The sequence below is a fragment of the Mus musculus genome, chromosome 9 (assembly GCF_000001635.26).
Source record: "Mus musculus strain C57BL/6J chromosome 9, GRCm38.p6 C57BL/6J".
Taxonomy (NCBI): domain Eukaryota; kingdom Metazoa; phylum Chordata; class Mammalia; order Rodentia; family Muridae; genus Mus; species Mus musculus.
In genome coordinates, this window is record NC_000075.6 from 58,163,599 (window position 1) to 58,188,947 (window position 25,349).

General features: G+C 43.2%; 1 long non-coding RNA gene across 1 annotated transcript; it reads left to right on the forward strand.

Annotated features, from left to right (window-relative positions):
- Window positions 1-10,990: 10,990 nt before the first annotated feature.
- Gm39344 lies at window positions 10,991-24,605 on the forward strand. Its single transcript, XR_870787.2, has 3 exons — window positions 10,991-11,262; window positions 16,187-16,291; window positions 24,457-24,605. It is a non-coding gene; the product is annotated as a predicted gene, 39344 (long non-coding RNA).
- The last annotated feature ends 744 nt before the right edge of the window (window positions 24,606-25,349 follow it).

The following is a 25,349-nucleotide window of genomic DNA, read 5'->3' on the forward strand; positions in this document are numbered from 1 at the left end:
ACATGCTAGAGCCAGCATGAGCCCATGGTGTGCACACTCAAGACTACAGGTGGGAAATCAGGGCACACCTAATTTTTTTTCTACTATGTCTGCCTCTACCTGGAGACTCGTGCTGACCTTGCCATAGCCAAGCCTGACTGCTGAGACGGCCTTACCCACTGCCTCCTCGCCTCCTGCCCACTTCCCCCACCATTCATGGTTTTGTTTTGGGGTTTCTGACTTCAGAACCCATGAGCCTGTAGTGGGCCAGCTCCTGGCTACTCCTCCCACCCCAGTTATTGTACACTTTTGTTACAATGCTTACTTCTTGTCTTTTGTGATCTGTTCAAATGCAAGCTCCCAGAAAGGCCCTTGCAGGCCACTGCCTTGTCATTGTATTTTATCTGTCCTTCCCAACCTTCCTTTACTAATTCTCTACATATTTCTTGTCTATCTCTCTAAGTGTAAGCCCTGAATGGGCAAGGATGTGATTCTGTTCATTGCTGTCCCCCAGGGCCTGGCAAGGGCCCACCATTTAGAAGATGCTCAATAAATTGATGGGTGTGGCCTTGTTGAAGTGGGTGTGGCCTTGTTGGAGGAAGTAGAGCACGCCAACGTTAAAAGAGAAATCAAACAAGAGATGCTTACAACTGAATCCCCCAGGCTTTCTTCTTACTCTTCCTGTCTCCTTGACATTTCCTGGGGCAGTGGTTCTCACCCTTCCTAATGTTGTACCTGTTAATAAACTTCCTCATGTTATGGTGACCCCAACAATAAAATTAGCTTCACTGCTATTTTGTAACTGTAAGTTTGCTACTGCTATGAATCATAATGTAAATATCTGTATTTTCCAGTGGTCTTCAGTGACCTGTGAAAGGTTCATTTGACCCCAAAAGGGGTTAAAATTCACCTTCCTATGGGGTTAGTTTCCCATGATGTCTGTATTGACTTCTACTATGGTCACATGGCACAACTCTATACAGAACACTTGCAGGGCTCTGGGAAGGCAACAGTGGGAGGCTCACACCCTATGGATACATATATGTAACATACCCCACAAGCTGCACAGTCGTTTTTAATTCTCCCTCCTTGACAAATATACCCCCATAACCACCTAGAAGACCAACTTAAGGTTGCAAAAGGGGACATGTGAATGGAAAGGGAAAACAGTGTGGGGACATAGGGATAGGGGGTGGTAAATGAAGAGAAGACAGCTGTAGAGGGATGCACCTGCAAGAGAAGAACCCCCTAAAATGGCTATCAGCCTGCAGACCCCAAGGAGAGGCAGAGAGAGAGAGCAAGTTCCAACCCTCCACAGCCCGTAGAAAGAACCAGCGATGAGGACTTCTAGCCTGCATGGCCGTCACATTCTGGCTTGTGATGCCATATGATATATCTGGGTCATTTAAGTCACCTAGCTTGGAGTCTAATCATTTCACTCTCTGAAAAAGTAAGGTTTCACTTCACCTATAGAGTCCTCTTTCCTCCCTCCCTAACCTTTCTCATTCTGTTAGCTAAAATATCCTTGGAGCAGGGGGCTGGGGAGATGGTGCAGTGGTTAAGAGCACTGGCTGTTCTTCCAGGTGACTCAGGTTCAATTCCCAGCACCCACAGAGTAGCTCACAACTGTCTGTAATGCCCATTCAGGAAGGCCAGACAACCCTCTTCTAATGTCTGAGCATTCCAGGCATGTGTGTAGTGCATAGGCACATTTGTGTAGGCAAAACACCCACATATATAAAATAAAATGAAAAATGTTAAATGTTTAAAAATATTCTTGGGGCAGGTGAGGTGGATCAGTAGATAAAGGTGCTTGCTGCTAAGCCTGATGACCTGAGTCTGATGACCACAACCCTCAAAGCACATGGTGGAGAGAGAACAGCTCCAGCAAGATGGCCTATGACCTCCACACTGCAGTCATGGCAAGTTCACATGCACACACATGGATCAGCATGCACACAAACAGATAAATGTCCTGTTGGTTACATTTAAACATTAAATGACACAGACGTGTGCAACAGGACTTCCCACTCCACAAAGCTGTCATGTACTCTGAGGGCATAATTGCTCTGTAAGTGGGAAACTCTGGGAAACTTTCATTTCTTTCTTCCCTTTTACTCTTCCATAATTAAGTCTCACATAGTCTTACCTGTACATTGTAAAGGATGATATTTATATGATTCAGAAATCATAAGTTCAATGGTGTAAAGGTAACTTTTATTCTCCTGCTCTAACAGTCGTCTCTGAAGCTTACTGCCTCTGTCTGCTAACCTAGGCCTAGCCCTGGAAGCTTCTAGCCTCTGTACAATTTCATCTAGGTCTAAAATGTTTTCAGTCTCTGAGACTTGCTGCTGAGTAAGCTCACCCTTTCTGGTTCTTTCTGAACTCTGGCTGGCTGACTCAACTCAGCTGTTTTGGTTCAAAGTCCTCTCCAAGATGACTGATTCAATCTGGCTTCTCTTGGTTTTTCCTGAATTGCTCTGCTTGGCCTCATACTAACCTTGGCAACATGTTCTAATCTTCTGGCTCCTTCTCATTCTCTGGCTCATCCTATTTTCATCTGTGTCTAGCTTTTTCTCTCTCTGCAACCTGTCTCTCTATAACTGTCCCAGTAAAACTGCCTCCTCTCTCTTCCTCTGCACTGTTCCCTTTATATTGCCTCTCTTTACTCTCTCCTTCTGAGTGTTGGGCATATCCTATTCTGCCAAATCTTACTCTGATTCATCACTTTGTCTGCCACTCAATTAGAGATCATTTTCAAACATGAGTGCTTCCTTCTAAAAACTAACTTTACTTTCATTGTTTGGGATTAAAGGTATGTACTAAGGGCGGGTCTGTATTCCAGCCAGAGGAATTAAAGGTGTGTACTAAGGCTGAGTCACACCACAACTACAAATAGGTTTTTCCAGCCAACAACACAATCTTGGGGTTCACAGTGTGATCAGTTATCCTGCAACACACTGGTTTCACTTTGTTCCCAGACACTATGAGGGTTTTTTGTTTGTTTGTTTGTTTGTTTTTCAGTAAGCTGATCTTCCATTCTCATGTCCATGTGAGTACTGTCTGTGTCACTGCTGAGCTAAGTACTACCCAAGGATTACATTTTCTTCTCTCCTGACCCGGTGTCAGGACACCATCTAGGTCAGATTCGTGCCATGGTCTCTCAGTTCCGTCAATTGCTGCGGGATATGAGAGTCTCACCTGCCTTATATTGTGCTATGGCTTCTCTGCGAGAGCTTCTGAATTACCTGGAGTACTAATTGCTTTCTTTATTCTTGTTGTCAAAAGAATAATGAATGGGCTTTCACCAGATGCTAAAAATAACTCTGGCTTTGTGCACAGCCCCTGTGCTAACTTTACCTGGTGGAAAAATCACCTAGTTGCTTGCCTTATTGACAGTGCAAATGTTTGTTTTTGTTCCTCAAGGATCTGGAAATGCTTTCGAACACCAAAAGGAGATTCCTTTTTTAAGCCTTCTGGGTTTTGGAACTCCAAGAAATATACACTTTCTTTGCCTGTCCCTGTCCCTCTCCCTCTCCCTTATGTAGCTTCAGACTACATTTTTATTTTAGGGTGACCTGAAATTTCTGCCACCACCTCCCTAGGACTAGGATTATAAACTTCTATGCATGCTTGCCCACTGTGTCTTTAGAGTGGCTAGACCCACTAGACTGGCTGAGCGACACCTACCTTAGATACCCTGACTTTACCCAGGCAGTTCCTTTATCAGCCTTAGGAATCCTTTCAGGTTTGTTTTTTGTTTGTTTGTTATTTGATTTTGACAGAGAGGATTAGAAAACAATTTACTAATTGCATCCATATTTGCAACTTTTGTGTGGAAGAGAAGGTGGAAAAATCATAGAAGCCAGAGATGGCGTATGACTTCAAAACTGTGGTTTCTAGACACAACAAGACAAATGCACAGGCAAACTCAGAGAGACTGCGACAGCATGCATCAGACCTGGAAACCTCAAGCCAGACAAAATCTCAGCAACTCTCACCCCCAGCTCAGAGGCTCTCAGCATTTGATTGCAGCTGGAAGAGGGAAAGTCCATTTTGGCTCCAGTGGAGTAGCACCTGATGTGGAAGCTTGAGTAAGAATGTCTGCTCCAGCTGGGCGTGGTGGCGCACACCTTTAATCCCAGCACTTGGGAGGCAGAGGCAGGCAGATTTCTGAGTTCAAGGCCAGCCTGGTCTACAAAGTGAGTTCCAGGGCAGCCAGGGCTACACAGAGAAACCCTGAAAATGCAGTGGTGCCCCAGTTAGTGGAATTGTTTGATAAGGATTAAGAAGTGTGTGGCCTTGTTGAAGAAAGTGTGTCATAAAAGCCTAAACCAGGTCCAGTCTCTCTCTCTCTCTCTCTCTCTCTCTCTCTCTCTCTCTCTCTCTCCAACTTGTGGATCAGATGTGAGCTCTCAGCTACTGCGTCAGCATGACGCTTGACTTCAGCCATGCTCCCTGCCTCAATAGCCATGTAAGCAAGCTCCTACTTAAATGCTTTCTGTTATAAATTGCCTTGGTCGTGGTGTCTCCTCACAGCAATTGAATAGTAACTCAGACACCAGCTAAACTGGAGGATCTGGGGAGAGGGGATGAATATGAACAAAATACTTTATATGAAATTCTCAAAGAATAAATAAAAACTTTTTTTTTCAACAGAAGAAAGCAGGACCAGAATCCAAAGTCATGCCTCTGGTTCTCAGGCTCTTTTTCTGCCACGTTGAAGAGGGACCATGCATACTGAACTGGTCTCTGCTGGAAACGGCAGGATCAAGACATAAGACTTAATCCAAACCCTGAACTCTTCAGAGGGCCAGTGGGAGCTGAAGAGCCAGACAATCAGACAGTCTGATGCTTTCCTCTCGTTCGTGTCTAGGAGAAGACACAGGTGCTTGGATGTGGGATAAGGGCCAGAACTTGAGAATCTGTCATCCAGGACAGATAATGGATAGAAAGTGGGGGGCGGGGCTCGGAGAGGGAAGGAAAGGCCTGCAAAAAGAAGGGAAGTGTAGGAAACAGAAAGGAAAGGGTGATGTGTGGAGAAACAGATGTGGGAGATGGTAACAATGTGACCCGGAGAGCCAGGGTGAGCAAAGAGAAAGACTCCCCTCCCCGCCCCTCCCCCACCCCCACTCAGAGAAAGAGCATAATGATTTCCACTAAAGGATGATGGAGGAGGTGGGGTGGGGGGAGGGCAGCTTACATAGCTCCTTCACTGACTCAGTCATTTCAACCATTCCACAAGGGCTGCTTTTAAGGGGTCAGTGGGTTCTTGGTGAGGAAGCAGGGGCTGGAGTTCTGGCTGCCTTCATAGAGTTTGTCATCCCCTGAGAAGAACTTTCTCAGCAAGAATCTCCCTGTAACCCCCTTCTTTCTTTTCTTTTGAAACACAAGGGAGCTTTGAGGGCTCTAGTAGGAGCTTCTGGGGGAGAGGGGAGAATCTGTGTCTACCACCCACACTGTAGCTCAGACAAAGCTGATCCCCCAATGTCACGCACATTCCTTGGGTCTTTTCCACACCTGTTCCCACTCTTCAATTTCATGGGAAGAATTTTTTCTTGATTTCTTTATGTCTCCGTTCCATGGGAGACAGACAGTTGTGAGTGCCCATCAAAAAGACCGTGTAAGGCTCCAAGAACAACTGCAGAAAATCTAAACTCTGAAATGGTCAGAATTCAGGGCTGCTTGTACATTGCTGGTGGGAATGCAAAATGGTCTAGCTACCGAAGAAAATAATGAGGGAGATTTCCAAAAAGCAAAACATACACTAACCATGCAATCTACTAAATCTAATCTCATAACCCAAGAAAAATAAAAACAGGTGTTTGCACACACAAAAGCCTGTGTACATATGCATATAACAGCATTTTTTTTTTTTTGGTTTTTTTTTTTTTTTGGTTTTTTTCGCCAAACACTAGAAACCACAGATGTCCATCAGTTAGAAAATGGATAAATGGATAAAAGATGCAGCCGAGAAATGGTGAACCTGCCAACGTGCACAACAGCTTGAGGACTTCAGAAGCCTGGCACATAGGGCAGGCTCTTGAAAATGACAGCCTAGAGACAGCCTTGTGTGGGCGCACGACTGTAATGCCAGCACTTGGGAGCTGCAGAGTGAAACCCTGTCTCAACAACAACAGGGCCACCAGCAAGATTACTCATCAGGTAAGCCACTCGCTGCCAAGCCTGACAACCTGAGTTTCATCCCTGGGGCCCTCAAGATGAATGAAGTGCCATCTCCCAAAAGCTCTCATATGTGTGCACGTGCACACACATTTTTAAAATGTAATTTTAAAAATCTTACCTCTCGGGCTGGTGAGATGGCTCAGTGGGTAAGAGCACCCGACTGCTTTTCCAAAGGTCCAGAGTTCAAATCCCTGCAACCACATGGTGGCTCACAACCATCCGTAATGAGATCCGACTCCCTCTTCTGGAGTGTCTGAAGACAGCTACAGTGTACTTACATATAATAATAAATAAATCTTTAAAAAAAAATCTTACCTCTCTTCAAAGAAAGAAAATCCATAACAATCCATGCCATGATCTTTCTATATTTTTGGATATGACCATAAAAATGTGAAAATAGATACTGATCTGGAATGTTATATTATAGCAAATAATACATGTAATGTATACATGATTGTAAATTAATAATATAATATGCATAGTATTAGTTAATCAGAGCAATAGGGCCAGACAGAGATTATCAGTTGTAATTAATATAGTCAGTTGAATAATATATTTGAGAAAATACCATTTTTCAAAAAAGACTTCTTATTTTTTGTGTATGAATGTTACTTGCATATATATGTGTGTGTATTGCATGCATGCTTGGTGTCTTCAGAGGCCAGAAGAGGGCACTGGATCCCTGGAACTGAAGTTACAGATACTTAAGAGTCACTGTGTAAGTTCTGGGAACCAAAACCAGGTCCTCTGTACAAGTAGCTGTACACTTAACTGCTCAAGCCATCTCCCCAGCCCAGAAAAATACTGTATTTTGATATTGTTTTTACCCTCTATGGAAATTCATTTTATCTTTTTACAACTCCTTCAGATGTTTAAATTTTACAGACTAATTCTTATAATATTAAAATACGTAAGTGTGAGACTTCTAAAAAGAAAAATGTAAACATAATGCAATAGTTTGCACAAATCTCCCATTTAATAAACAAAACAGACACTTGAAAAAGAAAAATCACATGTTTCTTTCCAGAAGACATCCAGTCTTCCAGTTCCCTTGTCTAACCGCAAGTCTTTTGTTGCCATGGCACCCAGGACATCAATCTTCTATGTAGTGGTGACCACAACTAGAGGCAAATGCAACGTTCACTATCATATGCAGCTCTTATCTTCACGAGTCCATAGGGCTCAGATTCTTGTTGTTACATGTAATGACATTAAATTAATATCCTCTTGGGGACTGGAGAGGTGGCTCAGTGGTTAAGAGCATTGTCTGTTCTTCCAAAGGACCCCGGTTCAACTCCTAGCACCTATATGACAGTTCACAACTGTCTGTAACTCACACCAATGCACATAAAATGAAATTAAATAAATATCCTTGCAACAACAGCATCTGAGCATGGAATTCTGGGATTCTGTCTACCAGGCTCCTAGACCTGTGGCCATTCATTTGGTCTCTCCATAAATGGTGCCTATTCTCTTTGGAGTTAACACTTGTTTTAGACCACCCTCATTAGTAGACCAGCTGCTTGTCAAGTGGATTTTTTTTCACATCCATAAATTCATCATTCAAGTTATCCATATCGGACCTGTCCATCAAGTTCCTCAAAGGACCCTGGGTGTTATCCAAGGCAAGCCTCTGTCAGGAAGATGGATGTAAAACATGGGCCACTTGAATGTGTGAAAGTGAAATTGGATTTGAAATAAGTTACAGGTTTCCTTCTGACCAAAAAAAAAAAAAAAAAAGAATATATATATTGGAAAAAATATAGGGGAGGGAGAGCCCCTATTCACTATTGGTGGGAGTGCATACTAGTACAACCATTATGGAAATCAGTATGAGAGTTCCTCAAAGCATTAAAATTAGAACTACCACATGACCCAGGTATTCTACTTCTGGGCCTCCAAAGGACTCCATGTCGACCACAGAGACCCTTTTGCATTCATGTTTATTGTTCCTGTGCTCACAACAACAAGGAAACGGAGCCAGCCTGGTGCACACTAACAGATGAATGGATAATGAAATGTAATAAATATATTCCATTGTGTAATGGAATTTTATTCTGCTGTAAAGAAAAATTAAATAATGATTTTTTTTTTTAAGAAAATTGAGTGGGTCTGGAAAATGTAATTTAAAATGAGTTGTCTCAGCTACTTTTCTATTGCTATGGCAAAACACCCTAACCAAAGTAACTTATTTTTAAAAGGGCTTAATAAGCCCAAGCTTATGGTTCCAGAAGGCTAGGATTCATGGTGCCAGGAACAGCTTAGAGCTCACATCTCCAACCACAAGCAGGATGCTGAGAAAGCTAACTCAAAATGGTAGAAGTCTTTTGAAACCTCAAAGCCCAGTGACATGCTTCCTGTAAGAAGGCCACATCTCCTAATCACCCCAAACATCTCTAATACCTGGGATCCAAATATTCAAACGCACTAGACTTTTGGGGGACATATCTCATTTGGGGGAATACTACATGAGGTAGCCCAAAATCAGAAAGACAAAAACTGGGTGTTCTCCCTTTTATGGGGTTCTTAATATAAATATTTCACACAAGATGTGAGTATAGGTAAAATCTTTTTAAAAAATATCTAGAAGGGGCTGGAGAGATGGCTCAGAGGTTAAGAGCACTGACTGCTCTTCTGAAGGTCCTGAGTTCAAATCCCAGCAACCACATGGTGGCTCACAACCACCCATAATGAGATCTGACACCCTCTTCTGGGGTGTCTGAAGACAGCTACAGTATACTTACATATAATAAATAAATGAATATTTTAAAAACATATCTAGAAAAGCGAGCAAGAAAGACCATATTAGGTCATGAGAAAAGATGGGGGCAGAGCAAAAGGGCACAAGGAACTTGGAAGGAGAAAGAATCTGACATCAGCCATGAAGGAGAAACAGGTGACCCGGCATGGGAGAGCTGGGGGAGGAGACTCACAAAAACACATTGTTAAAGGTGACACAATGTTCCCTAACATTATATCCTGATGATTTTTTTTATTAAGTTACAGATTTTCTAAAGAAGTTGAAAAAGTCCTATTTAACTTAGCTGCTCTTCTCCACTGATTTTGTTGATTTGTTCCAAAGGAGTATTATTTCCAAGAGTCACTCTTTTTCTCTCTCCCCTCTGTCTCTCTCTCTCCTCTCCCTCTCTTCTACCCTCCATCTCTTTCTCCCCTCCCCTATCTCTTCCCCCTCTTCCTCTCTGTCTCTCTCTCTCCCTCCTTCCTGTTCTCTCCCTCCCCCTCCCCAGCAGATGAGTTTTTGCAGGCCCTCTTAGTTCATCTCTTGTCTGGCCTCTCAGATGATGAAACAGTCTCAAAGAGCACATCGCTTCCACGTGCTTTGGCAGTGACCTTTCCCTCTGGTCTCATCCCCCATGGATTTCCACACTAGAGAAAGACATTTTCCTTATCCTACACTTTGAAGAGCTGACTTATGGGAGACCAATGTTTTAGCAGCTTTCCTACAAGACATCTTGTGTGCATATGTCTGAGAAAGCTATCTCATTCCATTTCCATAAATAATAATTAAAAAAAAAAACAGATCCTCACCAAGTACATCTACATGGTTTGGGGAAGCTGCAAAGTGAGCCCAGACCACATTATGAAGGTGCCATCTCACAGGTAACAAAGTCACGAGTCTTCTCAGTATTGTTTAAAGGCAGCAGCAGATAGCAGGCAAGTTAAATTTTTCTCAGGTGTCAGTCTATATACTAAAGGGCATTTCTCAGTTTATATTTATATCCCTTGCCAAAAATACAGATAGATGAGCAAATCCTAGCTTCAATAGGGTAATTCATCAATTTTTTTTTTTTTGAAACAGGTTGGTCTCAAACTTGCAAAGGATGACCTTGAACTCCCAATGACACTGCCTCCACCTCACAAGGGCTGGGATTACAGGTGAGTGCCACAGAGGCTGCAGTATCAAGGATCCTGCTGAGATAAAACACTGACCAAAGGCATGGGGCAAGAAAGGGTTTTCACTGAACACTTCATAGAACACTGAAGGAAGTCAGGGCAGGAACTTGGAGGCAGGAACTGAAGGCAGACGGTGGAGGAGCTGTTTCCTGGCTTGTTCTCAGACTTGCTCAACCTGCTTTCTTATACACCCACTTCTGTAGGGTTGCCATCACCTACTGTGAGCTGGACCCTCTTACATCAAGGAACAATTAAGGAAACACCCCATAGACAGGCCCATAGGCCAATGTGATGGAGCCAGTCCCTCAACAGACATTGTCTCTTCCCAGGTAACTTCTGTTTGTATCCGATTAATCACAACCCAGCCCAAACTCGAAACTATTTTTCAGATGAAAATACCCAGGAGCTATGAAAAACATGTTGCTGCCATCCAACCTATTGCAGACTATGCACGTGTGATTGTTGAAATAACTCACAGACCAGGGGAAGCTGGACCCCAATATTATCCAAGTGTCCTGTTTAGTTCCCTCGCAGTGTTTTAGCTACAAGCTGTGAATCCCACTTACACTCCATTTTCTAGAGCATCAAAGAAGCAATATGGTAAGAGAGATCACTGGTGTGATATACTCAGACACTAGGGCCACCTGTTTCCTTCCTTTAATCTTTTTGTTTTGTTTTGTTTTGTTTTTTGAGACAGGGTTTCTGTGTGTAGCCCTGGCTGTCCTGGAACTCATTCTGTAGACCAGGCTGGCCTCGAACACAGAAATCCACCTGCCTCTGCCTCCCAAGTGCTGGGATTAAAGGGGTGCGTCACCACGACCCGGCTTAAATTGTTAAAAATGTTTCTTCTCACATAGAATACATCCTGGCTGCAGTTTCCCCTCCCCATCTCCTCACCAGTCCCCAGAAAAGAGCAGGCCTCCTAGGGACATCAACCAAGCACAAAAATCTGATGTTTTCAACAGGGCATTCATCAGTGCCTTTCTGAATGACAGAACCAAAATCCCTGTGGTTTACTGTAGAATGCCTGCTTGTTGGTTCAGATGTAACCATCTCATCCTAGCCTATGGTGATCCATATCCATACTGGAGAACAGACCCCTCCCTGCCAGGGGCAAGGCTGCAGCACAAGCCCAGGTTGGACTCCTCCCACTCCAAGGATGGCAGACAAGCATCTCTTGAGGTAAGCAGGAGTGGGTCACCTCCCTAGATGGGAGCTAGCTCTCAGGGTGACTTTCCTAGGCTGATGCACAGCTATTCAGCTGTGCAAATGGGAAAGTGGGAGGTGATGTAATCATCCTACCAGTCCCGGCTTTCCACGTGACTGGAGGCTATTAGTGACCTCAGGGTTTCACTAGCACAAAACTCCATGCTGGGGTGGGTGGGGGTGGGGAGGGCAAGCAGCTTCAGCTTCCTATGATGAGCCTACATCACGGCAGAGGGAACAGCTGGGCACACAGATCTGATGACTCCTGTTGTCAACTATCCACGGGGAAAACTGTGTTCTGTTTAGTTGCTAGGCTTGCAAGGGTGCTGCTGTACCACGCACCAGCCTGGGAACAAGCAGGCAGAGCATGCCTTTGGAAAATTTTCCTGAGAAAGATGGGCCACCAAGCCACAGGCTAGCCACAGCAAGGCCGGTTGGATATTAGTAATGTTTGGCCTGTAGTCCAAACCCCAAACATCATCCAGCTGAAGGGGATATGCTCCCCATTGCTGGATAATTGCATTGGTCCTAGCTGGTCGGTGTGACAGAGAAGAACTAATCAGATAAAAACTGGATTTAAGTGATTTCTTAACCAAAGGGAAGAGTCGCCCATCAGTATTAAGGAGGTCAGACTGTAATAATACTTAAAGATGCATACATGATTGCAAAAGCTTTCCAAAACAACTAAGTCACTTGGGTGGGGAGGATCAGGACTGGGGCCTGTGATATAACTGACTGGCAACATTCATGTATTCCCAGTCTACTTTGCCCAGTCTGGGGTTTTGTTAATTTTTTTTCCCTAAGTACGATGTTGGTTCTGTTGAGCAATGTCATTTTTCCATGCTTCTAGGGCATAATTAGGAATACCAGAAAGGTAGCAGAGATGTCTAGCTTGTTGGTGGGCAGATACTGATCCAGAAATAGTGCAGAGCTGGTCAGGAGTGATGAAAAGATAACAAGATACAGCTAAGCCGCCAGGGCTGGGAACAGACTGCATGCTAGGACTGGGGTTGAGAGGAGAGAGGGGATGGAGCGGGGAGTGGCTTGGGATTTTTGTTGACTTAGCTTCTTCAAGAACGCTGTGGCTTAGGCTTATAGCTCAGCTTCCTGCCTGTCACCAGGATAAGCCAAAGGCTGAGAATCCCAATATCTCTCTCTCTCTCTCTCTCTCTCTCTCTCTCTCTCTCACACACACACACACACACACACACACACACACACACACACACACACACACAGTGGCAAGACCTGGATGAAGTAATAAACATGAGAAAGCAAGGCCTTGAGTCACTTGAGTCTCTGGCAATATATATTTTTTTTATTTCTAAGCAGTTATTTTAGCTTCCTGTGATGCTGTCACAGTTGGCCATATGGACTCAGTTACTGTGAACCAGTCAGCAGCTGCTGCGGCGGCAGAGCCTTAGAGCTTTGCTTTAGCTAGGCTGTAACACCAGCTATGAGAGGTGCAAAGTTCTATCTAAGACCTGCTTGGGCTGCAGAGTGACTTCAAGGCCACAAGCCTGGGTGACAAAATGAGATTGTTTTGAAATAAAACTTAACCAAGTTAACTGTGATGTAACTCAGTGGTAGAAGAACACTTGTCTAGCATATGTGAGGGCTTCATATTCACCCAGTCCAGAGAGAGAGACAGAGAGAGAGAGAGAGAGAAGAGATATCTAAGGACATAACTCTCATGACTCAGAAGTAACTTCAGTTTGCCCACCTAGTGACTGCATTCATTTCTGATAGAGCAGGATATATTTCTGGAATCATTGGTGGTGACAGCTACAAACTGGGCCAAGGATGGACCAGGCACAAACTCTCCCAACTTCTCTGTTTCTTAAATCCAGCAAGTCCTTCCTTCCTTCCTTCCTTCCTTCCTTCCTTCCTTCCTTCCTTCCTTCCTTCCTTCCTTCCTCCCTTCCTTTCTTCTTTCCTTCCCTCTATCCCTCTCTCTCTCCTTCCCTCCCTCCCTGCCTCTCTCTATTTCTTCCTTGTTTGCTTCCTCCCTTCAATCCATATTAAACACTGGCTGTCTGTGCCTATGGCATGGTTAAGTTCTAGGAAAGAATGGGGCCCCAGCAGTAGTTCTGACCACAAGGCTTAGATGCTGCTGCTTTCTGAATTTATCCACATTTTCATTCCCAGAAAATGGTGACTGTAACACCATTTGTCAACTTAAAAACAAATCTGTACTTAAACAGGATGACATTATCAGAAAGAGAGACTTGCAATATGGTGAGTACTCCCATCTTAGAAATTGGAGAACACCCCAAAATCAAATGAGAAAAGGGGTTTGCTTTGTAGGGTGAAGGAGGGGTAAGCAAAGAGGAGCAAAATCCTTGGAGGGAAGCTGAAGAAGCAAGACGAGCACCCAGCTGTGGTCACCCAGTTCCTGGGAGAAGCTGATGAGGGGGTCATAGTCCACTGTGCTCTGTATGCTTGCTCTGACCAGGAGGAAGCAGGCTCTGGGGCCTGGGGGCCTGGGTGAGAGGATGCTGCAGAAGTCAGATCAAGGCAAAGCAGAGAGTGAGAGAGGAGGTTGTGAACAGCCCTGGGAACTGATGCTTTTGGTGGATTGGTGGCTGATTGTTCCTCAACCTCATTCTGGGCAGCGTCCTCTCACACACCAACGTCCAGACGGACCCATGGGGCTCCCTTCCTGCTGACATTCTGATTGCTTTATTCTGTATTTCATGGTTTTCTAGGCCATTCAGCAGTGGTTCCCTTATGGTAGGGGGAAAAAATGAACCTAATTATATCTGAAGCACATCCAATACCCAGAGAAAAATGGGAAAAAAACAGCTCCAACCTCTTCCTTTGTTTCTTGGATAAAAAGGGGCCAAAAGAATACAAAGAAGATTTGGACCAATACATATCATGAGGGGGAAACTCAGTAAAATTTTGCAAAAGGTGGGAAAGGCACGGTAGACAGAAAATCTAAAGTGTTCCAAATCCAACCACCTATATCTATAAGCATAGTAAATTATAACTCTATTGTGATCCATGGAAAGAAAGGTATGCCACTTGGATTTCTAAAGTCGAGTTAGATATGTTCCGTAGTATTCTGCTATTTATTGCTACATGACAAACACTCCCAAAACTTGGTGTTTCAGATGGAAGTAGCTTATCACTTTTTGAAATTGTATATGTTGGCCATCTAGGAAATACTGCTGGTCTTGCTAGGTTGGCCCATAGTGTTGCTGACAGCTGACCACTCAGCAGGCCAGAGTCTCAGATGTCCTCAGGACATGCCTGACCACTGGTAATAGGTGCTTTGTTCTCTTGCGGGGGGGGGGGGGGGAATACCTAAGAGTGTTCCCTGCCTGTTGGATCAACTCACTGGGCATCAGTGTGTGTAGTTTGAGGTGTTCCCTGCCTGTTGGATCAACTCACTGGGCATCAGTGTGTGTAGTTTGAGGTGTTCCCCTGCCTGTTGGATCAACTCACTGGGCATCAGTGTGTGTAGTTTGAGGTGTTCCCCTGCCTGTTGGATCAACTCACTGGGCATCAGTGTGTGTAGTTTGAGGTGTTCCCTGCCTGTTGGATCAACTCACTGGGCATCAGTGTGTGTAGTTTGAGGTGTTCCCCTGCCTGTTGGATCAACTCTCTGGGCATGAGTATTGTAGTTTGAGATGTAAAGACAAAAATCTATTGAGAAAATGTGTCTTCTCCTCATGTAGATGTGCCAATTTGTCATATGCTGGTGCTGGTGCACATCTTTAATCCCAGAATTTGGGAGGTAGAAGCAGGCAGAGCTCTAAGAGTTCAAGGCTAGCCTGGTCTACATAGTGAAACCATGTCTCAAAACAAACACCTATAACTCTAACAAAACTATAACAAAACCTATAACTCTAGCACCTGAGAGGCAGATAAAGAAAGATCACTGGAAGTTTGGGGCCAGCCTGGTCTACATAGAGCATTCCTGACCAACCAAGTCTACATAGTGAAATATTGTCTGTAAACTGTCTTGTGTGATAGCACATACCTCTAATCTCAGTGTGCTGGAGTTAGAGGCAGCAGGAACAGGAGTTCTAGGTCATCCTTGGTTGTACGGGATTTTGAGGGTAAACTATATGAAACAAAAGCAAAATCAACAGAACACACACACACATACACACACACACACACACACACACACACACACACACACACACACACAAAACCTTCAAGTTGACATACATGACATCATACACTTTGTGGATCTCAGCTAATAATAACAGATTTTGATCAAACATGCTAAGGAAGAGCCTAAAATAGTTTTGTTTTTTGGGGGAGGGGTGGTTAATTTATCTATCTATCTATCTATCTATCTATCTATTTATTTATTTATTTTGCTGTATGGGAAGGGCCACAGAGTGGTGTCTGGAGATGCAGCTCAGTGATGAAGCACTAAGCTAGCATGTTCAAGCTCACAGGTTCAATCCCTGGTACTTCAAGGAAAAACAAAACAAAACAACAGGTCAGAGTCATTACCATTAAGGAGGCAGCTTTGTAATTTGCCAACTTACTAGGCTGAGCTGTTTCTCAGAGCTCTTCCTCTTGAATAATTTTAGTTGGAGTGGGCACAGTGACATTTTATAAGGCCATGGAAGAGAGGTAGCAGCTGTCTGGGTGCTTCCTTGCCAGGTCACCTCCTTGGTGCAGGCAGCAGTGGGTGTGAAAATGCTCTACTCTCTCCTAGGACCCTTTGCCAGCTTCCCTCACACTTGGGTCAGGTGTGCATTTAGCTATGTGAAGTGGGTACCAGCTTCTCCAGCAAGAGGCCTGCATCGTCAAAAACCAGAGGGAGTTCTCATCTGTCCTATGGCTCGCAGTGTGTGCTCCTGGGTTCCAGCTAATTCTTGCTCCCTTTGGCTTATATGTCCATTGTTTCCATCTGCACCTCCTTTATACCTAGGCTTCTCTGCAGACATGGGGCTCCAGCACGAGATCCTTGAAATGCACACAGAAGCAGCTTCCACGATTTGGAAAGGTCAGAGCCCAGAAACAGATGGATAAATAGGTAGGTAGTCAGAAATATGCCCATCCCGTGGGAACAGCTTCTAGTTGAGCATTGACTAACCATTAGAGCTACAACTAAGATTTGGGGAAAAAAAATAAATTATTATAAAGGTATATCATGCAGTTTAATGTTAATTTTCTAAAATTTGTGGTTTGGGTTTATTGCACACGTTCAAAACTTGTAACCTGATGCTATTTCTTTATTCACGATAAAGACATATTTTGTGATGCATAATTTTCTACTACTGATTATTTAATAATTACACACATTTAAGTCTTGCAAATCCAGGATTCATACCTACTTCAGTAGAAGACAGGGTGGGGACTGAAGGGATGGGTGGCTCAGCGGGTAAGGTGAGGCAAGTCTGTCAGGCACCCAGCACCATGTCATATTTACTTCCACAGTAAGGTGATTACAATAATACAAGTAAAGAAAATAAGCAAGCAAACAAACAAACAAACAAACAAACAAACCCAAGGTAACTACCAACTTCAAGAACATAAGGTTGTAGAAGAAAAGAAACTGGAGTGTAAGTCTGTACATGGACCAACTGGGAATGTTTGCATAATTACCATAATGACAACCCTGAACACTGACTTAAGCAATAGTTGCAATTTAATTATACTAGAAGAAGGGAGGGAGGCAGAGAGAGAGGGGGGAGAGAGAGTTAATTCTTCAAGCTCCACAGAAAGTCAGTATGTTGCATTTAAAACTCCAGGAAAGCACGTCCTTTTTTAATATGGTAGGAAATAGCAGAGGTGGGAAAGTTGTGATGGTTGCCCTGGGGAACTGAAATCAGAATCGAAGCACAAGGGCTGGATTTTTCCTTAGAGAAATATTTGATTAAAACGAAATTTTAATAATAGCAAAGAATATATTAGGCATATATTATAAAACAAAGGAAATGAGGATTGCGATCTTAACATCAAGGAAAAAAAAGGAATAGATTTATGCTAAAATCACACACAGAAGGTGATGACACCCGAGCAGACACTGAGGCACCCTGGGATGTCACAGACCCAGGCATTCACATAATATAGCTTCGCCATGCAGAAATGAGAGAGAAAAGCACATCTGCAGCCACAGTGTGTGTGTGTGTGTGTGTGTGTGTGTGTGTGTGTGTGTGCGTGCGCGAGTGCTTATATGTGTGTCTGTGTGTGCGTTTGCATTGATGTGTGTTTATGTGTGTTTGTGTGTGGTATGTGCATGTGTGTCTATGTGTGTGTCTGTGTGTGCGTTTGCATTGATGTGTGTGTTTATGTGTGTTTGTGTGTGGTATGTGCATGTGTGTTTATGTGTTTGTGTGTGGTGTGTGTATGTGTGTATATGTATGTGCTGTGCATGTATGTTTGTGTGTGTTTGTGTGTGGTATGCATGTGTGTTTAGGTGTATATCTGTATGTTGATTGTGCGTCTGTGAGTCTGTTTGTATTTTGTGTGTGTGCATGTATATGTGTGCATGTATGTGTATCTGTATGTGGTGTGTGTGGTGTGTGTGTGTGTGTGTGTGTGTACATGATCCTGGGTATTCTGTGTAGGGCTCAGAATACAACTTCAGAGATGCTATCCATCTTTTCCTTTTAAAGCTTTTTATAAAATGTTTGTATTCCATTTTATTTTGTTGTATTAATGCTCCCAGGAGAGTGTGCTGGTCCCTGGACTAGAGTGTCGTGAGTGCCATGTGTGTGCCAGAGTCTGACCCTCAGTCCTCCTGTAGCAAGTGCTCTTAGCCTCCGAGGCCCCTCTGCAGCACTGTCCTTTCCTTTTTGACTTCCTTGAGATGGGGCCTCTCATTGCCTTGAGCCGGATGACTGGGTTAGAGTGAACATGCTCACCTCACCACATTCCACCCTTTTAGAGGGGTTCTGTGGATCAAACTGGATCTTTATGTTTGTACAGCAAATGCTTTCCCAACTGAGCTGTCTCCCAGTTTCAATATGACAAAACAAAACAAAACCACCACCAACAACAACAAAAAACAAACACTTTTCATTTTGCCCAAGTTGCTTTTGAATTTGTTCTATAGCCCAGGCTGACCTTGAATTTGTAATCCTCCTGCCTCAGACTCCTGAGTAGGTAGGATTTGGGGTCTGCACTGGCAGCCTGGCTAAAGTCAAAGATTTTTAAATAAATTTCCCAGAAGTCCACACATCAGATAGAACATAAGCAAATACATGAGGGATGCAATAATAATTAACTTGACCTTAAAGGTCATATAATATAATACTTCATCCAATGGTTAGAAAGTGTTTATTCTCTTTAAACACACATGAAATTAAAACAAGTTTCTAAAAAACAAAACAAAACAAAACAGCCAATGGAGGGCCAGCAAGATAGCTCAGTGAGCTAAATGTTTGCTGCCAAACTTGAGCTCAAGTCCACGGACCCACATAGTAGAAGGAGAGAACTGGCTCCCCAACACACACACAAATTAACTTATTTATTTATTTATTTATTTATTTATTTATTTATTTTTAAAGAGAGATTAGCCAAAGGTATACCAAAAAGCAACAGTTCACAAAATCATCCATCTGAAAAATTAAAAAATATATTTGTAAAAGTTCTTGGCTTAGGAACTGGAGGGATGGTTCAGCGGTTAGGACAGCGTGGTGTGGGGGCTGGAGAGGTGGCTCACAGGTTAAGAGCACTTACTGTTCTTGCAGAAAACCAGGATTCAATTCCCATCACCCACTCGGTGGCTAACAACCATCTTTAACTACAGTTATGGGGGATGCAAAGCCCTCTCCTGTCTTCTGAGGGCACGTAATACATGCAGCTATACTCATGAAATTATTTTTTCTAGAAGGTGCATACTGTTCTTGCAGAAGACCAGACAGTTTCTGACCTTCAAGGGCACCCACACACATGTACAGATCCACACAAAAATGGGATAATTAAATATAAAATACATCTTAAAATAATCATGGCTTCAGGAGGAGATTATAAAACTTTGTAATAAAACATGCATGAGATAATTCTCAGATATTGTACTTTACTTAGAATCAGAGTCCGGATCACTAACTTCAGGTTGTTTCAAATGCTCTTATAGAATTTTGTCCTGAGTAGTGGCCATCATGTAGAATTTTAACCACGTTGATAGATACATTCAATCCATCTCCAGAACATCTTTCTTGGTCACCACACACTAAATACAGACTTTTTTGAAAGAACACTTAAAACATTACATACCTGAACAAATTACTAAAATAATATGCAGAATGTTAAAAGCATTTGCTGTTCTTCCAAAGGACCTGAGTCTGGTTCCCAGCACCCATGTCAATGTCTGTGACACCAGCAACCAGGCAGTCTAATACCTCTGGCTTGCGTGGACACCTGCTCTCATGTGCACACACCCACATGTGGGTACATATACTTACACATAATTAAAAATAGTAAAACAGACTATGTTTTTAAAACTAAACAATTCTGCTCCAACGCAATAAAAGCTTTTATAAGTAATTGTATTCTCAAGGAGCTAAAAGAGGGAGAGGAGAAAATAATAATAAACTCAAAGAAAACAGAAAGGAAAATCCTGACGAAGATAAAAGGCAGACATTGAGAGTCTAGGTAAGAAATAGGGTTGATTGACAAACACAAAGCTGGGTCTTTGGAATAGTGTACAACATGGGAATCTTTTTATCAAAGAGTACAAAGCAAGAGAGAGAGAGAGAGGAAATACAAATTAACAACTTTAGGAGAGATAATGAGCACACGGGCCCCATGGATAAAGCAAACAAGAATTAGTCCAGGCACGGTGGCTTCTCCCTGTGAGACCAGCTCACTCTCTCAGGAAGCCGAGACAGAAGTGTTGCTGTGATGGACTGGTCTACTGTAAGATCCTGTCTCAAAAACTAAATGAGGGTTGACTCGGAAACTGACAGTTGAGTACAGAGGCTCCTACCACGAACCACAGCACTTGGAGGGCTGAAGCAAGGGGACTTTCATGAGTTTGAGGTCAGTATGGGCCACATGGTGAGTGAATTCAAGGCCAGCCTGGGCTACAGAGTGAGACGCCATCTCAAAAGTACAACAGAGCTGGGCAGTGGTGGTGTACGCCTTTAATCCCAGCACTTGGGAGGCAGAGGCAGGGGGATTTCTGAGTTCAAGGCCAGCCTGGTCTACAGAGTGAGTTCCAGGACAGCCAGGACTGCACAGAGAAACCCTGTCTCAAAAAACAAAAAAACAAAACAACAACAACAAAAAGTACAACAGAAATAATAATAATCAAAATCAATGTGGTAGAATTAAAATATCTTAGAAAATCAAGGAAAAAACAAACCAGTTTTTGGAACTAATAGTGAGTTCAGCAAAGTTGTAGGATAGAGGATCAACGTGCAAAAATAATTGTACTTTTATATACTACTAATATACATGCAGAGACTACAATTTCAAACAATATGTTTTACAATTACCTACCAAGGAAAATTATATATGTCTGTATGTACACAACTGAAACTATAGTCAGAGTCTCTAATGATGAAAAATTACAAAATCAAAGCTTACTTCAATAAATGGAAAGACAATATCATGATTTTGGGTTCTAAGGTTCATGCTACTGAAGATATCTGTGGGTTAATGCAGGTCTACACAAGTCTCAGCAAGGCCTCTGTAAACAGACTTGCTTATTCTACAATGTATAAAGGCAGACGCAGCCTTCAGAGAAGCTAAAATAGCCGTGTGGCAGGCAAAATAAAGTGGGAGGCATCGCTGCACCTGACATTTGGGCTTACTTTCTACAGCAATCAATACAGTGTGGAGGATTACATGCAGAGCTGGGTGGCACAGACTGGAGAACCGGAAGCTGGCCCACCCACACGTGCCCAACTGATTTCTAACAAAGACCACAAAGCATCGCTATGGAGGAAAGACAGCTTTTCAACAACAGTCCTTTCCACCACACTGCAAGCCTTATACAAAACCTAACTGGAAATGGATCAGGGAGGTAGATACAATCTATAACTTTAAAGCTTTACTGAAAACACACCACACACACACACACACACCACAGAGAAGGGAAATCTTTAGGATCTAGAGCTGGGCAAAGACTTCTCGGATTTAACAGCAGAAATAAGGAAACTCAGTCAGTTTGATCTCATAAGACATTGTAAAGGGCTTATCCTATGAAAGATTGGGCAAAGAGGATCAAAAGACAAGCTCCTGGCTGGGAGAAGACCTTTGCAAGCCGCGTGTCTAAGCGGTGTGCGGTCAGGATTTGTAAAGTGCTCTCCACGTATCAGGCTGAACACATTACAAACAATCCCATCAGGAAATGACCGCAAGCATAAGCTCAGTTTATTTTAGAACCTGTCTTTGGGGCCAGTGAGGTAGCGCGTTGAGTACAGTTCTCTGTGTACCTGACAAGCTAACAGCAGTTCCTGAAAGGTGTCCTGTGACTTCCATGTGTATGCCACAGCATATGTGTGTGCATGCTCACACACACACACACACACACACACACACACACACACAGAGAGAGAGAGAGAGAGAGAGAGAGAGAGAGAGAGAGAGAGAGAGAAACATACATCACACACACAAGATTTTTTAAAATTAAAATGATGGGATCTTGTTTGTTTTATAGCCTAGGCTGACCTTAAACTCAAGATCCTCCTGAGCACTGGGGATCATAAGCACAAAAGTGTTATCTAACAGTTTGAGCCACTGGTCAAATGAAAGTTAAAACCACAACGGGGTGCCAGTACAGACCTACCGAAATGCCTGATAATAAAAATAGTGACATTCTCAAATGCTGGCGATGATGCAGAGACACTGGATCACATCCACTGTAGCAGGTGTGACGGCAACACTCCGAAGAGATGCATGTCTTCACCAAGTATAGTGGCTCACATGTGTGGTCTCAGAATTCAGGAAGATCACAAGTCTGAGGCCAACATGGGCTACACAGTGAGTTCCAGGCCTAGGCTACACAATGAGATACTGTCTCAAATAAGTAAACAAACAAACAAACAAACAAACACAAACCAGCAAGCATAGCGGCACATGCTCTGCTCTCAACACTTGGGAGGTAGAAGCAAGAGAATAGGGAGTTCAAAGCCATTCTTAGCTTAAAAGTGGGACAAGAGATCCTTTCTCAACAAACAGCAAGCAAGCAAGCAAGCAAACAAACAAACAAACAGAGATGTTTATCAGGATTCCTGAAAGTTATAAAAGGGTTCAGATTGGGAGAAGGCGACCTTTGTGATTAAAAAATGGCTGGGCTGCCTTGATATTCTCATCGGGGAACACCAAACAACTTCCAAATGGGCTTCAAATATGAGTATCAAGTAGTGCTTTTAGGATAAAATAAGAGAATATTTTAAAGACCATAGGCAAAGATTTCCTAAATACAGGCTGAAACGGTACAAATTCAAAGGATTCATAACCAGAGTATGTAACTGACTCCTACAGTAAGAAAAAGATAACCTGGGGATGGAGATGAGTCAGTAGAGTGCATGCCTGCCCGGAGTGTACAAAGCCCTGTGCATAAAAGCCAGTTTCATCCTCAGTACTGAGTAGGGTGTGGTGGTCCACACCTGCAAACGTAGTACCAGGAAGATGGAGTGAGCTGGAGGCAGGTAGATCAGAACTGAAAGGCTATCCTTGGCTACATAGGGAGCTTGAAGCCAGCCTGCGATACATGAAACCCTGTCTAAGAAGATAAGGCTAGAAAGATGGCTCATCCCCTAAAGAAGAGCTTGTGGCCAGGCCTGCTGACATGCGTTTGATCTCCAGAACTCCCGTGGTAGAAGGAGAAGGGCCTCCAACAAGTTGTCCTCTGACACCTCTATGTGCATCATGTAGATGATAAATAGGTGTAAAAAAATGAAAAATGGAAAACAGATACAATCCAATAACAAAGGAAGACGATACTTTTAAAACATTTTTAATATTTGGTTATTTGACACAAAATCTTGCAAACTAGTTCTGTTTGGCCTTGAACAGACACTTTGCATAACAGGATGGGCAGGAAACAGAGGTCTCATGCTTCATTAGTCATGAGCTAGTGCCAATTAAAACTACAACACAGGACCGGTACCAACCTAACAGAACACCCAAAGCTCCAAGCAGATAGGAGCCGCAGTGAGGACCCTCAAGGCTGATGCAAGTTGAACTGGTAAATTCCTGAAAAACTAGGAATTCTACCGAGGCTGAGCATAGGCCCATCCTTTAGCTTCGATACTCTACTCCTACAGAAATGCATAGATCTCCCAAAAGACACAAAGAGAACATTAATAGCAGTTATTTGTAATAGCGCAAACAGAAAACAGCCCAAATGTCCTTCAACAACAGGATGGGGAAATGCGATGCAGTGTGTTCTTAGAACATCACAACAGATAGAGTGAAGAGCCGTGTGAATCCCACAGACTGCCTGCTGCGCAGTGGAAGAGGAACAGAGTGTGTGATTGCATTATGTAAAGTTCCAGTACAGGCCAAGGGACTGGGGCCAGAATTAGGGAGTAGGGAAAGAGAATAGATCAAAGTTGAGGCAGCGGCCGGGGCTGGTCAGTTTATTTCTGTTAATCTGGGTGCAGGTTGAGCATGTTTTTCTCTTTGTAGCAATGTTTTGTTTGTTTGTTTGTTTGTTTGTTTGCACATTTACTGGTTAAGGAACAATGCACCTTGTAATAGGACCTTGAGAACATACAGTGCAAAATAACACAAAATCATTGGCAATCTGTCCAGGGGAGAGTGGGTAGTGACAGGGTGGTCTCTGGGATTGAGCTCAAGGATTTGTGTTTACATGCCAAACATTTTAGTGACTTAGCGATCTTCATGGGGCCAAGACAAACATCCTTTTCAAACTCGAATAAACATTTATAGAACTTCTATATATTACTCTTTGGAATAGGTTCTAACAATCACCAACCATGTAACGAGAGATGCAACCTCTATTCTCTGACAGCAATGCATTGAGATTAAAGACATGATTTTAAAGTGACAGGAAAAGTATACATTTAAAAATGTAAAAGCATGTATCTAAATTATTCATGAGCCCAAGAACAAATCTTACAGGAATGAAATATTTAAGACTGAACGACAGCGCAAACAGTAGCTATCAAAACTTAGGGGCCTGTAGAAGTATGCTTAAGAGGACATTAATAGTTCTACATGTGTATATTAAGATGAAGAAGGCTTAAAAATTCATGAATTAAAAACCGAACTCTACAGGTAAACATGGAGAGGAGGATGGACTGGCCAGACAGCCCTTGTCATACATCTGCAGACAGAACTGTCACGTGGGCACAATGGGAGCCAGCAGCTCCAGCATTCTCCTGTGACGTTCCATGAAGGTAGCCAGAGACTCTAAGCCTTCTATGCTCCACACTGTTGGGTTCTCCTTCAGTCTGAGCTTGGGCTGCAAGCTAACTCTCCATAGAGTCTTCGCAGAGTAATGGTTGCTGGGACCTGGCTGTGCCTGCCTGAGACCTCAGTGTTCAGAAGCAAAGAATAAAGGAGAGGAGAGGGGGGAAGGGAGGGAAGAGGAGGGGAGGGGAGGGGAGGGAAAGGAAGGGAAGGGAAGGGAAAGGAAGGGAAGGAGAAGGGAAGGGGAGGGGAAAGGAAAGGATATCTGGCTAGGCTACCTAGTGAGATCTTGTCTCAGAAGGAAAAAGAAAAAAAAAGAAAAAAAAAGCCCATAAAACAAAAACAACTCTGCTGGATTTACAGCTGGTACCTTGCACTGGGACACTCAGTAAAGGTGGCATCTGTCAGTTCTGATTTGTCTCACAATATCCTAGGACCACTGTAGCTAGAGATGTGGAAGAGAGGAACCCTAGAGACCTGGTGGGGTAAGAATGCTTTTGGGTGCGCTTGGGGAGACTGAATGGAGCCACACGAGTTGGGGGTAGTGATGTTATCTATTTTATGATGAAGATGCATCCGTACGCCATTCATGTGATATAACAAAATACCTTAGAAGGAGTCTAGAAGAAAGGTAAAGTTTTAAATGTCGTTTTAATTGGATGGAGAAGTTATAAATAATTTATTCATAATACATTTTTGTAAATTTCGTGAGTTTTCTCTCTCCCTGCAGTCCAAACCACAGAAGCCACTGGCTGCAA